Consider the following 16,655-nt stretch of genomic DNA (forward strand, 5'->3'; position numbering starts at 1 on the left):
ATAATGGACACAAAGACTTGTACAAAAATATTCATAGCTGCGCTCTTTGTGGTGGCCCAAAACTGGAAAACGAGGGGATGCCCATCAATTGGGGAATGGCTGAACAAACTGTGGTATATGTTGGTGATGGAATACTATTGTGCTCAAAGGAATAATAAAGTGGAGAAGTTCCATGGAGACTGGAACAACCTCCAGGAAGTGATGCAGAGCGAGAGGAGCAGAACCAGGAGAACATTGTACACAGAGACTAATACACTGTGGTATCATCGAACGTAATGGACTTCTCCATTAGTGGCGGTGTAATGTCCCTGAACAACTTTCAGGGATCCAGGAGAAAAAAAAACACCATTCATAAGCAAAGGATAAACTATGGGAGTGGAAACACCGAGAAAAAGCAACTGCCTGAATACAGAGGTTGAGGGGACATGACAGAGGATAGACTTTAAATGAACACTCTAATGCAAATACTATCAACAAAGCAATGGGTTCAAATCAAGAAAACATCTAATGCCCAGTGGACTTACGCGTCGGCTATGGGGGGTGGGGGGGAGGAAAAGAAAATGATCTATGTCTTTAACGAATAATGCTTGGAAATGATCAAATAAAATATATTTAAAAAAAAAGAGACTGATAAAAGCAGAATCTTGGATTTGGAAAGAAATTTAAACATCATATAATATACCCCACCCCTACCCTGAAGTACACTCCATCCTATAAGCACCTGTGTTGAGGAATATCAGGAACAGGCACAGAAAGAAGATATTTCCATAGTAATTTATAGTAGGAATTCCCAAAGTTTTCAGGGATGAAGGCTCATGCAATAACCCAAGAATTTATTTTTCTTTTTAAGGACCATAGACAGTTTTGTTGACTAGTATAAATGAGACTAAAGTTGAATCTATTGATCCTCAATTTCCATCTTTACTTCCAAGTCTTGGTGAGTTTTTAATGTGTTATAAAAATTGATAAAAATTTCTCAATTACATTAAACTTTTTTAATATATATTTTTAAAATTTAGCTCCAAATTCTTTTTTTCTCTAATTCCTCTTCCCCACACTTTGAGAAAACCCAGGAAATAATCATATTGGCAGAACTATTTCAGGAACTTTTAGAGTATATGCCGGGTTTGTGTCCTTGTCCAAGATGGTCACCAATGCTGACTATTAGAAATATGAACTTTAAACTTAGTATATAACTTTTCAAATAAAATGATTTCCAGATTTCTTAGTATCCTTATTGCTTTCAGTGTTTTCTAATCCATCTCTGTCATTGTAAACATGTAATACTCATACCTGAAAACAATATTAAAAATGAGGTCTTATTAGTACTATAGAACATAGCTATCTGGATATTCTACTTAAAACAATGCAACATAAGGTTGCATTTGTTTCTTCAATAGTCATATATAATAACTGTTGCCCAGTCACTTTGAACTGCTCCATCTCTCCTTCAAACTCTGAAATTCCCACTCTTACCTCTTGTTATTTGATATATCCAACTTTTTATGAACTTGTTCTTCAAGACTATTGTTATCGTTATTCAGTCATTTTCAGACATCTCTTTGTGACCTCATTTGGAGTTTTCTTATTAGAGATAAAGGAGTAATTTGCTACTTCCTTCTCCATATTATCTTACAGTTGAGGAAACCAAGGCAAATAAGGTTAAGTGACTTCTCCAGAATCACATAGCTACCAAATGCCTGGGGCTAGATTTGAACTCAGGAAGATGAATCTTCCTGACTCATTTCAACACCTATCCACTTTGTCATCTAGCTGCTCAACTATTTTATTATTTAACCTTTATACAGATAGCTACAAATATTTGTTTGCTTTGTTATCTCCCCCAAGAGATTGTGAGCCCCTTGAGGGCCTGAACAATCTTTTGCCTCCTTTTGTATCATCAGTATTTAACAAAGAGGCTGATGTCACAGCCACATAAAAGTTTATTGACTAGGGAACTATTACTTGTTGTCCATGTGACTGTGGACAAGTAATTTTCACTAATCTCTCTGAGCTTCAATTTCCTCAACTTCATAAACTGAAGATAGTAATACTTGGTCTTCCTACTTCACAAGATTGTTGGGATTTTTTTTTAATTGCTTGGTTGATTCTAAAGAACTATACAAATGTCAGCCATTATTCTTTCATGCTAAGCTGAAAAGTAATAGGCATGCCTGAAATTAAGGAAGGAAGAAAGAAGAGTAGGGAGATAAAGCAGGAACAGACTATATGCACTAAAGGTTGTTTGCTCCTAAATAACAACCCAGTCCTGAGTAGAACAAAAAAGATCTCTTAGTAAAGGTTTTCTTTGGTTTTCTTTTTCTCCCATTGAAAAGTATGCATATTGAGTGCATACACACATAATCCAAATGCTTTTTGTGACTGTAATGGCCTATGATCACAGGGCACCTTGTTCTTCTACAGTGAAATGTCTTTGAATCACAGTTTCTGAGATTCTACTTCAGGAGAGATTAGAAAACTCGTTAGGAATCTGAAAGGAAAAAGCTTTACAGTTGAGGAATTGCAAGAAAAAAGTTTATAGATTTCCCTCTGTACAAAGGAGTCTTAAAAGATGTACATTGGCTACTGTTCCCATGGTAAGAACTGACTTTACACATAGGTGAAAAAGGCATTGGCCAAGTGATATGACTGACGAACTAGAAATGTCCCCCAAGCTAATTGTCAACTTACTGGAATAGGCAATGAGGTATCATAGTAGATAGAGTCCAAGGTCTAAAATAAGGAAGACCTGAGTTTGAATCCAGTCTCAGATATTTACTAGCTAGATGACCATGGGCAAGTCATTTAATCCTATTTGCTCCTCTATAAAATGAGCTGCAGAAGGAAATGGCAAATGACTCCAGTATCTTTGCCAAGAAAACCCCAAATGGCATTATGCCCACAGGGCTTTAAAAAATGCATACCTTTTGATCCAGGAATACCACTACTAGGTCTATACCCCAAAGAGATTTTTTTTAATGGGAAAGAACCTGTTTGTAGAAAAATATTTATAGCTGTGCTTTTTGTGGTGGTAAAAATATGGAAATTAAAGGGATGTCCCTCAATTTAGTGATGGCTGAACAAATTATGTTTTATGATGGTGATATTGCACTATAAGAAATGATTAGCAGGATGGTCTCAGAAAATCCTCGAAAGACATACATAACAGATGTAGAGTGAGGTTAGCAGAACTAGAAGAACATTGTACATGATAGCAATATTTTGATAGTCTGAATGCAGATAAAAAGATATTATTTTTTACTTTATTTCAGTGTTTTTTTTTAATTTTGGTTTAATATATGAACATTCCCCACAACATGACCAATATGGAAATATGTTTTGCAAGATCACACATGAATAATTACTTACCACCTCAGTGAAGGGGGTAGAGACAGTTTGGATATTGTAATTTTTATATTTAAGAGATTATTACATGTAAAATTGGGAAAATAAAATATTGAAAGAAAAAAGTACAATGTTCTAAATTACTACTGATCAGAGAAACGCCTATCTTACATCTATCAGATTAGTTAAAACAATAAAAGGACAAAATGACAAATGTTGGAGGAGATATAGAAAAGTGGGGTCACTAACACACTATTGGGGGAATTGTGAACTGATCCAACCATTCTGGAAAGCAATTTGGAATTACACCCAGAGAGGTATAAAAGTGTATATACCCTTAGATCCAGAAATACCATTGTTGAATCTGTTTCCCAAGGAGATCAGGGAAAAAGGAAAAGAATCTATATATTCTAAAATATTTATAACAGTTCTTTTTGTGGTAGCAAAAACCTGAAAATTGAGAAGATGTCCATCAATTGCAGAATGGCAGAACAAATTATGTAATATGATTTTGATGGAATACTCTTGCACTGTAAGAAGTGATGAACAGGATAATTTTTAAAAATTGGAAAGACTTCCATGAAATAATGAAGAGTTAAATTTAAAAAAACCCAAAACAGAACATTATATGCTGCTACAAAATTAAAAGAATTACCTGTGAATGCCTACTTCTAGAGAATGAACTAAAAAAAAAAATAAAACATGACTCTCTATATATGTATGTATGTATATATATATATATGTGTGTGTGTGTGTGTGTGTGTGTGTGTGTATATAAAGATACATACATACACATCTATGTATCTTTTGTGGTATCTTCTATGGTCCAGGAAGAAGATGGCAGGGCTAAGATATCTCAGAATAAATTCTATTTTAAAATAAATAAATAAATAAATAAATAAATTCTAATACTCCAAGGAAATTTAATACATTAAATCCCTATATTATGAACATCATAGTTGGAATTTATTTTATCAGATATTTCGATGTTCTGACCTTGTCTCACCCTTTTATAACTTGGTATAACTCTATTCTCCTTTACTTTTATCTCTCTCCATCCAAACTGTACTACCTAGGATTCCTCAATACAGATCTCTGTGTCCTTTCTCCGAGCCATTGCCCGATGTTCCCTTTTTTCCTCTTTGTGGAAATCCTACCTGCCCTTCAAAGCTATCTTCGTCAAATTCTATCTAGCATTTGAAGAATGCTATCTTTTTCCATGAAACCTTCACTGCTCCCCTAAGTCATGAGTGATATCTCCTTTCCTAGACTTCCCATGGAACCTTGTACTTCATGTACTTTTCATGCTCTACTTTGTTTTGTAATTATTTATATTCATATATCATATCCTCTATTAGGTTTTTCAAGACAGAGAGTATAATGCATTTTCATATACTTAGTGCCTAACCAAAGCTTCTATATAGAAAGATATTTGTTACATTGTGACAGAACATGCCAATTATTCAAAATGACAGAAAAATTAAAATGTAGAATAAAAAGTGTGAGTCAATGTTCAGAAATTAAATGTGATGAACATTTATTAAATTATTACTTTGCTAGATGTTGGGGATTAAAAATTAGATAATATAACATTTCTGTTTTGTTCTATTTATGGTCTATTATGATAGCCTTCAAAAAGAGGTGATGGATTGGTCACAAGGGTGTGTATGATTAACTTATCAGACATAGGTAAGGTAGTCAACATCCTACCTTCTCTCTTTCCTCATAGTCAAACTTGAGCTTGTCCCAACAAAAGTACACTACCTTACTTCAAAACCCTTTCACGCTACTCCTTCCCATCATTGTTCTGCCCCTTCTGGCCTGGGTCCCTCTGTTTGGCTATATAAGCTGAACATCATGAAAATCATCTGCTGGCAAAAAATTCTCCCAAAACCTTAAGGTTTCTGCAAGTCCTCCACAGTAGGTCAGGTCTGTACTACAAGACAGTGGCTAATAGGATCTCTCACCACTATCATACATGGTATCCCCAAATCCTATCCCTTTTTCTTCTCCCCAAACCCATTCCCCTTTTCGGACTTCTTTATTTCCCTCAAAGGCACCACCATCCTTCCAGTATCCCAGTTCTCCATGTCCCTTTTTGCTTGACATCTCACTTAACTTAAACTATACATTTCATAGTAAACTATAATCAGTTTGTCAATTATAAAGACTTTTTCCTCACTCCTCATTGTTATTGTTGAACACTTTCTCTTTCCAGAAGTTTACTCTTTCTCCTTGGTTTTCATGATACTGCTTCTTTTCCTACCAGTTTTACTATTCCTTTTCTGTCTCCTTTGCTGATTTGTCATCTATACCCTACTGTATAATTGGCCATTAGCTAAGGCTCTTCCAAGTACTCCTTTCTGTATGCTCTCACTTGATGATTTTATCATATCCCATTGATTTAAGTATCATTTCTAATTTTTCTCCTGAACTTCAGTTCTATATCACCAACTGCCTTTTGAACATTTCAGATTTGATATCTCAAGCTCCATATATGTAAAACTAAACTTATTTCACCTAAATTCACCCCTCTTCTCTATTGCTCATTTCTTTTGAAGATACCAACCTACTTTCATTTACCAGGTTTGCAAGGTAGGTGTCACCCTTGACTTCTGGCTTATATTCTCCCAACACATCCAATCAGTTTCCAAACTTTGTCATTTCTCTCTACTACATCCCTCATGCATATTCCCTTCTTTCTATGTCCATAGCCACCACCTTAATTCAAGCTCTTATTACTTCTCACCTAGGCAACTCAGATAGCCTCAGTTCTCTATCCTATCCAATCCAATCCATCCTTCATAAACTGATCAAAGTGATTTTTCAAAGGAACAAATCTGACCATGCTATTCTCCTACACATCAAAAATCCAGTAGTTTTCATTTACTTTAGGATCAAATTTTATTTTAATTTTTGTCTCACCCTTCTAACATTTCTATTTTATATATGTTTTATAACAAATATTTTATGATATAAAAATATATTTTATTATTGTTAATGTTCAGTCATTGTTCAGTCTTCATGTCCCCATTTTGAGGTTCTCTTGGCAAACATATTGCATTGATTTTGCCATTTCTCCCTTCTTGGCTCCAGACCCTGGCACTCTATTCACTGTGCCAACCCAGCTATATGTGCATGTATATATATATATATATATATATACATATATATACATACATATATATGCATATATGTGTGTGCATATCTATGTATACTATTGTATTAAAGAATTCACTCTCAAAAATATTTTGCTGACCAAAAAAGTTTGGAGACCACTGACTTATTAAATAGATATTATATATGTAAATATGTATAATTTTGTTTTGTATCTCTCTAATATGCTTAGACTGGAGAAGGAATTGGCAAACTTCTCCAGTATCTTTTGCAAGAAAATTACTAATGCTTGGAATGGTAGTTGACCAACAATTATTTTTTAAACATAGTGTCTGAACATGGGATTTGGATCTGAGCCACAGAATGAGATATGGGAATGAGAATAGAATGTAGATCCTTATCCAGAGTTGGTGTAGATACAACAAGGGCCAGTATTTTTACTTTTATTTATTTATTATTTATATATATTATATACCATATAATATATTATAGCATATATTATTATTATTTTTACTTTACTTTTCCTGGAAATGGAAATTTTTCAAAAAAACTTAATAAAGGAGGAGAAAATTAATCACATGTATCCAAGCTATATATCTCAAAGCAATGTAATGAAAAATAAAAGTGGCAAGGACAAAAAATTTAAAGGAACCAAAATCTCAAAAGAAAGAGAATAAGAGAAATGCAAGCTTAATATGTGCATAGACAGATGCCTATATTATAGCTAACAAACAAGGTAAAGTAAAATTCTAATATAAGGAGGTAAATTAAGTCTCTATAGTCTCAATGAGATTTGATGGGAGGTACCATTACTCAAAAATGACCTGGAATGAGTATACTTTATTAAAAAAGGAACAGATTTTTTAAAAGGCAATGGAAAAGAGTCAAGGGAAGTTATACTCATGTGAGAAAAATATATGCATTGGAAGAGAACAGAATGAAAAGCATTTGTATGAGGATCAATAGAGGTAGAAATATTAGTGTTAATGAGGGATAGAGGTGGGAAGGTTGAGGGGAAAATGTTATAGACCACAAGATCAGAAGGAAGAAATAGATCATAAATTGAAATATAATACAAACCAAGCACAGAGGGTTTTATGAAGTGTAGTAGTTAAAGGAATTGTAGAGAATTGAAGAGGTACAGGGGATAAGGAAGGTTTTATAACAGGGAATGGAGGAGTTGAAGGGATAGAGGGAATATGGATGCTGGTGAGGTAAAAGGATAGATAATCATGCTAAGAGGCTGTCTTTGAAAAATGGGGTTCCTGAGAAATGGGCCAACTATGATAACTTGAAGGGATGTCTTCTCTATTGATTGATGTTGAAGATACCCCAGGGCAGGCAAGCGTGGACCCTCCTGAGGGATAAGCCTCAATCCCCTTTCCAAGGTCTCCCAGTAGGGGTCCTATAAGGACCATTTATGGTTGAATGGCTGTCCTTAGGTTCAGCTCCCTTTGTGTCCCCCTGAAATGATAGTCCTCTTATCTGACTGAGGGTTGTTTAACTCAAGATGAATTTAATAACAAGTTTGGATTGGGAAGATATCAGGGAAGAGGGGATGAGGATTAACTAGATTGGGTTTGAGTCTCAGCTTTTGAGCTGAGGCCAGGCCTCACAGGCTGGTGGAAGGTTTCTTTATTCCTGTCTAGGCTAATCTGTGCTAGCTTTCTTAAGTTTAAAGTCTTAGCAGTAGACAGCAATAGGAAGAAAATATTCTGACCTTTAGAGCTGTTTGGGCCTGTCTTTTTGGGCTAGTGCCCCTAAAGACCTGCCTTACAGTTCAAACTGCTCCTCTTAAATCCTTTTGTTCAATGATATGATCACTGGATTCCAGGTAGAGTACACAGTTGGGAAAGATCCAGGAATAGAGGTACTTCTATCCAGAGACAGGGAGAGAGCGCTCCTTCCAGTCTGAGTGCCAGGAAAGAGAGTCCTGGAGAGCAACTGTCATTCTCCCAGTTGCCCCTCCCCCCACCAACTGTCATCATTGTCAATATCTTTACTCCCACATTCCAACTGCTGTTTGCTCCACCTCAGTAGCAGAAAATCCAGACCTTGATTCAGTTTTCCTTTCCACAGAAGGGATTTCTGTTCAGACCTAGATTAGATGGCCTCTAAAGTCCCTTTAAACAATAGAATTCTTTGATTCTATGATATTATATAATTTTATACTTATCTGTCACCCAAATTTCTTGACTAGATTCTTCTATAAGTAGACAGATTGTGCCATCTAAAAAATATCCCCAATCCTTGCCCATATCTTGAAACAGGAAGCTAGGGCAAGTAAAATGTTGGTTAGGTAATTTGAACTGCAATCAGTAGTAAGTAGAATGCCATTGAAAGGGTTTGAGAAGTGGCAGACCTAGTATGTTTGTGTGGATGTGTGTATATGTGTGTATACACAGATATATAAATGCACATTTTCATTTGCACATATACATTTATATTTACATATGTATTAAGGACAGCTACAAATTGTAATCAGAACTTGAGTTTACTTAGGGATGCATCATTTTTGTGTAATAGAAAGCTAGCCTTACAAAGAGCAGCATACCAACTCTTTCTATACAAACAAAATGAAGCATATGTTCAGTTTTTAAACTGTCAGAAAATATAACACTATCGACACAAACATAATGGAAACTTTGCAGGAATTCTGGCAAGTTCTCCACAATTCTTATTATAAATTCTCTGCTGTGCTGTTATGGAATATAGGCCCTTTTGATGCCTCTAATTTCCATCATAAAATAATAATAAGGCATAAGGTGGATCTAGTAGCAGGAGTAGAGGAACCGTTTTAGACTTCTCCAAAAATGTTCGTATAACCCTCTATTTTTTGGAGGAATGAAAATTAAAGTGATACCTACAGCTTTGAGAAATGACAAGATGGATTCTGGAGTCACCGCTCAGAGTTTAAATCATAGCTCTGCCATCTCTGTCACTTTCTAGTATTTGACTTTGAGAAAGAGGGATGAGGAGAGTTCTTATGGCTGGGACAGGGACCCTTCTTCAATGAAGAAAGAGAATCTCAGGTCAGAAACAAAGCTAGGGTGACAAGTCTTGCAATGGAGTGAAGTCCAGAGGTGAGGTTTGAAGCAAGTAATGAAGTGATCTTGGCGTAGGCAGTTCACAAAATGATGGCCTTGATATAATTATGGATATGGAAGCACTCTACAAACTGAAAATCCTGTAAAAAAACCACTGAGTTTCATGAGTGCTGTTTCCTTTCTGTGGGTTTACGAAGCAGAAAGAGAGTACTTGGCTCTCAAATCAGAGCTCAGAAATTCCAACAAAGAGAAGTTACCCCTACTACTTTTCACTGGTGACAAGTCTCACAGCTTCTGTTTGAGTCAAGCCTGACTTTGCAAATGGTTATTCAGAGGGAAGCTTTATCACACATGCCAAAGCAAAAAGATGTTAACTTTGGAACAATTCCCCTCTCACTCAGAAGGTCTCCTATTTTTGGATGCCCAGCAGGATTTTCTTCCTTGCTGCTTGGCGATAGTCTTTAGTGACTTGAAATGCATGAGATAATACAACTGATAAAGGAAAGACTTTGTATTCTCATTGGGGCCTGAGCTTCCTTCATATCTTCCACTAGAATGTAAGTTTCTGTAGGGAAAATTGGGAAAGGGAGTACCGTGGAGTAAAGGATACTCTTTAACATGTGGAGAATGTTATGATTTTGACTCAAGAGGCATTCATAGATAACAAGACAATATGACAGATGGATTCATTCTCAGTAAAGATCAAATTATTGAAGATTGAGTGCCAAGGGAAACATCAGCATATCTTGGCTTCTTGCAATTGAGAGGGATTAACCATGCAACAATTAAAGAAAAGCAGAAAATGCTCCTTCTCTATGTGAAGGAAATATCAAAATGGCTTAATACAGTCAACAATTTTAGGCAATAAATGAATATGAAATCAAAATCTTAATGTTCATTTGTATTATCAAGTAACTACCCAGTATTTATTGAGTACCTTCTATGTGCAGAGCACTCTAGGGGAAACAAGGATTAATCAGACATGGTCCTAGATCTCAGAGTTAGAATTGTAATTGGGAAGACAGTCTTTATAACAAATAAAGATGATTAACAACTCAAGACTGTAAATGCTTCTTTTAAGGAGTAAGTTTGATAACAATTAACAATGATAATTACCATTCATATGGCACTTTAATGTTTGTAAAGTGATTTCCCTATCTTTTCTCATTTGATAATCGTAAAGACCCTGGGAAGTAGGTGCTCTCATTGTGCCCATTTTACAGATGGTGTTATTGGAGGTGAGAGCAAGGAGAAAGCTTTATCTATTAGAATGATGAAGAAGGGTAGTAGTTCACAAAAGATGAGAATTAAATTTTGGCTTAAAGAATAAGTAAGATCCAAATAGATGGAAAGTATCAGGAAGGGGCATTCTATTAAGTAGAAATGGCATGGATAAAAGATCAATCAGGAAAACCTAAGGAATATTCATTGAACAGAGATGAGGATAGAGTATAAGATTTGTGTGGAACATTGAGAGAGATTAAAGTAGAAAGGCTTAGAATCAACCTGTGTTTGGATCTTGAGGACCAGCCTGTTTGCACTTTGTCCTACAGAGTGTGGGAAAACATTGAAGTTTTTTCTGTGACTCTCTGCCAACATTTATGAATTGGAAATAGCAAGATCAGAGAACCATCAATGGGGCTAAAATCAAGAGTGCCAATACAAACCTAGAAGTCGGCACATGTGATACCAGTTCCATCCTGCCAGAGCTCTCATTGAAAATATCATTCTACCAAGGAATGACTGTGCCTTGTAAAGACTTATAATGGGCTGAGCCTGCCTCACACCAGTTCCCTAATAGCTTTAGACCAAAAAATGATTGAGACAAGATACTCATAATCTATTTAAAAGTTAACAAGAAGGAAATGACCCAGGTAATCATAGCAGGGGAAGGACACTCAGGACAGAAGAAGTTAGTTCATCCGAGATAAGACATTCATTCATTTGAGCACAACCTTCTGTATTGCTCACGCTAATGGTCTTTGGTCTGAATGCTAAGATACTCAAGTCCTAGGTATTTGTACCCAGGTCACCAGGAAGCCATATCTGTGGCCTGAGCTTTAGTCCTATGGCTAATCCAATGTCAAAGACAGTTTCAAAACCTTTTTAAGGAAAAAAAAACTATCCTCATTTCCATGGGATGGGAAATGGAGGGATACTATATTGCTCCTACCACAAAGGTGAACAGTTTCCCAAGTGTATAGGTTTATTTAGAGCTGAAAGTGTCTTTAAAGGACAGATAGTCCAGGGTCCTCATTTTACAAATAATAAAAAAAAAATCTGAGGGCTAAATAGGTTAAATGGATCATTCAAGATCATCCAGGTGCAAACAGAAGCAACATCATTTGAATACAGGTGCTATGGCTAGAAGAAATCCAGCATTCTCTACAGTCTTCTCTTCTCCAAGATTGTAAAACTCCAAGATTGTTTCTATACTGGCCAATTTCATCCTATATAAACTGGTCTCTGAAAGTGATCATTTAAATTATCATAATAAGAATATAATCTCTTTGAGTGAAAAAATTGTCCATTTTTTTGGTTTTGTATTCCATTGGTTAACACAGCTTCTGGCACATAGTAGGTACTCAAAAATGATTGTTGGTAATATTTGGCATATGAAGTAAGATTCACAAAGGATATATAATCTAGCATTATATAGAGAACAATGAATATGCAATTATAATATGATGTAAGTACAAAAGCTATAGTACTGCAGCATGTAATAACTGAATAAACTCTAGGTCAGAAGGGACCTCAAAGACTATTTAGTCCAATTTTCACCTAAATAATAATCACCCCACCTCTATTCTTATATGAGATAGAAATCCTCAATGTCCATAGATTGCTTTTCCCTGGGACCAAGAAAAGTCTTTCCCCTCTTCCATCTGGAAGCCTTTCAGATACTTGAAGACAGCCATCATGTAGTAACCTGTCTACTCTTCTCCTGGCTGAATAATCCCAAATCCTGCAAGAGGGCGATGTATAGCAAGCCTCTGCAACTTTTATGATCCAGATCGTTATTTCTTGTCACTAATGTTACTTTTAATACAACATTACAATATTGCTTTTACTCTTTACAATGTTTCTTGGTTCTGCTCACTTCACTTTGCATAAGTTCATATGAGTTACTCAGGCTTTTCTGACACCATCCTGTTCATTATTTCTTAAACCACAATACTATTCCATTGCAATTATCAGATCATTCTTTTCTGAGCGTGTTCAGCCTTGTCATTGTCCTCCCCAGAATGTTAGAGCAAGAAATCGGCTTAGTCAGGATCATATAAATTAAGTTTATTTTTTTAGTCAGAGTAAGGTGCATTATCTGGCAAAGACTACAAGAGTAACTATGAGAAGTTAGAGAATTCAGGATAGGATTTTTCTTTTGAAAATAGCCATAAAATAAAGGCAGGTGTAAATAGCATGCAGTCACCCCTGAAATTATAACCAGAATTGTTGAATTTATTCCTTTACATTTGTTGCTGTCACTCACCAAGAGCCTCACATCTCTGTAAAGTTTATATGCCTGAATTCAAGTCTCAAATGTGAACTGATAATAGAAATAACATACATTACTTCTTTAAAGGCAAACCTAAAAATATTTGGAAAGGAAATGCTATAAGACGTATTAGGTTAAAGTTATAATAACAGACCAAAATAATCCTCACCAACAGACTAGATATTTTCTAGTTGAAAAAAAATTAACAACATGGCAGAATTTGGTGATATAAATGGTTTGAGCCATGGAAAAAACCTAAATAGAAAAAAAAATGGGAAAAGTGCCGTATGCCTAAGTCTAATGGATTGCCTCCAGCCCCTTCCCATTTCTGTTCTACTGTGTTATGTAATTATCAAGCCAGTCTCCTCAAAACATGCTTTCGTTGCTTTATTAATCCCACTCAACACGCAAAAGCTCTATTTTGCCTTTCATATGAATTACAGGTGCTTTGTGTTCGAATTTAATATGCTTTCTATTTTGGCCTTATCTTACCTTTTCAACCTTATATTACACAGCTCCCCAATAACAAACAAACAAAAATTTCTCTAAACTTGGAGTCAAAAGACCTGGGTTCAAATCCAGATACCATCCGTCACCTTGTTATGTCACCTTGGGTCAAATATTTCATTTCTCTGAACTTCAGGGTCCTATTATACAAGTAAGGGAACTAATACTTATGTTATATCTCTTATAGAGTTTCTTTGAAACTCAAATGAAACGATTTATATTCAATGCTTTTTAAATCCAATAGCATAATGTAAACATAAAATGATTATTTTTAGTGTTATTATCTTCTTATTTTCCTCCATACAAAGCAGTGAATTGGCCTTAGAGGCAAGAAGACCTGGGTTCAAATCACACATCTGTCTCAGAGCTGGCATAAATCACTATGACCAAGTCACTTAACTTTTCAGTAATACAGAAAACATTCTAAGACCATAAGTTACAAAGCAAGTGTGAATTCCTACACAAATACAATCGCATATCTAGTCCAAATTGTCTTCTGATTACACAGTGCTTAGCAGGATACTTGACACATAGTAGGTGCTTAATAAGTGTAGGTGGCACAGTAGATAGAAAACACTAGGCCTGGAGTTAGGAAAACCCATCTTCCTTAGTTCGACTCTAGTCTCAAATACTTACTAGTTGTGTGACCCTGGGCAAGTCATTTAACCTTGATTGCCTCAGTTTCCTCATATGAAAAATGATCTTGAGAAGGAAAAGGCAAACCATTTCATTGTCTTTACCAAGAAAACCCCAAATGAGGTCACAAAGAATCAGATATGACTAAAGTAATTGAACAACAAATGTTCATTGACTGACTGGCTCATACCATGCTCATCTCTATCTCTATTCTATTAAATAAGCTACTTATTTCACCTGTAATCCCTTCCTGTATCTCTGATGCCTATCTAAATTCTACTCATGTTTGATGGCTATGATAAAGACTTTCTTCTTCTATGCAACTTGGCTTGATGAAACCACAATTTGCACAATGAAACCCTTTTTCTGTCACAAATGAAACAATGTATTTTTAATGCTTTTTAAAGCATGTATCTATTGTCTAGATCAGGAGTCCCCAAACTATGGCCCACGGGCCACATGTGGCCCCCTGAGGCCATTTATATGGCCCCCACCACACTTCCGGAAGGGGCACCTCTTTCATTGGTGGTCAGTGAGAGGAGCACTATATGTGGCGGCACTGCAAAGCGCGGCGTCACTCAGTACAGTACTACTTCCGGTGACATAATCCTTTGCGTGGTGCCTTGTTCTGAGAGTAACTGAATGAGAATGAGGTGCCACACAAAGGATCATGTGGTTGCACAATGGAAGATGTCAGCATGGTGAGCAGCGATCTGGGGGAGGGGATTCCACACTGTGTTTACTGCTGCCTGGTAAAGTGGTGGCAGTGATGGGCCTGTGCAAGATGTGACAAGTCCATCACAGCCAGCTCTGCAGCCTCCGCTATCCCAGACAGCAGTACACAGTGTCACAGGCCCAGCACCACCTAAAGTACTGAATATAGACATTGAATAGCAGTGATCTGGCCTGTGGCATCAGCGGTGGGCCTCTACTGTGAGAAGCCCACCACTGCCACTGGGTGTTTTATAAGACACCCCCAGTTTTGGGGTCAAATTAATATAAGGTAGTGTCTTATTTGGGGGAAACACAGTAGTACAATGGCCCCCATATTCCCACAGATGCACAACATAATGGCCCCTATGGCCCTATGGGTCTTACCCATCCAATCAGATTCCTGTGTGAGTTCATAGTTCTCAGAGCGGTTTGTACAGGGTAGTGTGAACCGAAAAGGTGGTGGAGGAACCGGTTCTGTAAAAATCATGCCGGTTCCCTCACCACACCAGTGTAAGCCTGAGGTAAAAGTGGAGTTCCACCAATATGGTCACTGGTGAGGCTGAAATGATGTGGACTGGAAAGACTGCATTGATGGATACAGATCAGACTACATTGATAGTCAGTGCAGTCTGTATGCCTCTGTGTGGGCAAAATTATTGTTGGTATATTGCTTTTGTAGGGCTGTATATATATATATGTGTGTGTGTGTGTGTGTGTGTGTGTGTGTGTGTGTGTGTGTGTATGTGTGTGTATGTATGTATGTGTATACATATATTTGTATTTTACTAATAGCAATTTGGAATCCCTAGGAAACAATGATGACCAGAAAGAGAAAAATTGACTGGAGTGCAAGATATTCAAAGAACAGTGGACTTATGATTACTTTTTCATGCAGGACTAGGAAAGACTTGTGTGTTTGATATGCCAAAATATAGTGTCTGTGTTCAAAGAATACAATTTGCATCAACACTATCAAATTCAACATAAAAATAAATATGATTGTTTGGTGGGAGATGTGAGAAAAGATAAAATATTAAAACTGAAAAATACATTGACAACTCAGGAAAATACTTTTGTGAAGCAGAAGCAGCTAAATATTTCATCACTGCAAGCAAGTTTTCAAGTTGCCAAGCTAATAGTGTGCACTGGAAGACCATTCATGGAAGGAGAATTTGTTAAAGAGTGTCTTCTTTCTGTTGCCAAAGAGATGTGTCCAGAAAAGGCAGACTTATTTAGTACAGTTAGTCTTTCAGGATCTAAAATTACACAAAGGATTGAAGAAATGGGAGACAATTTGCATCAACATTTGCAAAACTCTGCAAGAAAACTTTACTATTTTTCCTATGTTTCATTCAATGAGAACAATGATGTTTGTGATTCTGCACAACTTCTAAGTTTTATTCATGGGACAAATGACAATTTTGAAGTCACAGAAGAGCAAAGCATCAAAGGAACAACTACAGGAGAGGATATCTATGAAAAGGTTTCCCAAACCATGAAGGATTTGGAGCTGAATTGGGCTAAATTAGCCAGTGTGACAATTGATGGTGCTCCTAGCATGGTGGGGTCTAAGAAAGGAGTAATTTCTCACATTAACCAAGAAGTGGACAAATGTAAGCATTCTTATCCAGTAGCCATACACTACTTCATCCACCAACAAGTGCTGCTATATAGTAAATCACTGAAGTGGGACTCTGTTATGAAAATTGTGGTTATCTTATGTTGACTTCATTAGAGCTAATGCACTAAACCACAGACAATTTCAGGAATTTCTGTCTGAGCTAAATGTTGCC

Source organism: Monodelphis domestica, chromosome 4, assembly GCF_027887165.1.
Source record: "Monodelphis domestica isolate mMonDom1 chromosome 4, mMonDom1.pri, whole genome shotgun sequence".
Lineage (NCBI taxonomy): Eukaryota > Metazoa > Chordata > Mammalia > Didelphimorphia > Didelphidae > Monodelphis > Monodelphis domestica.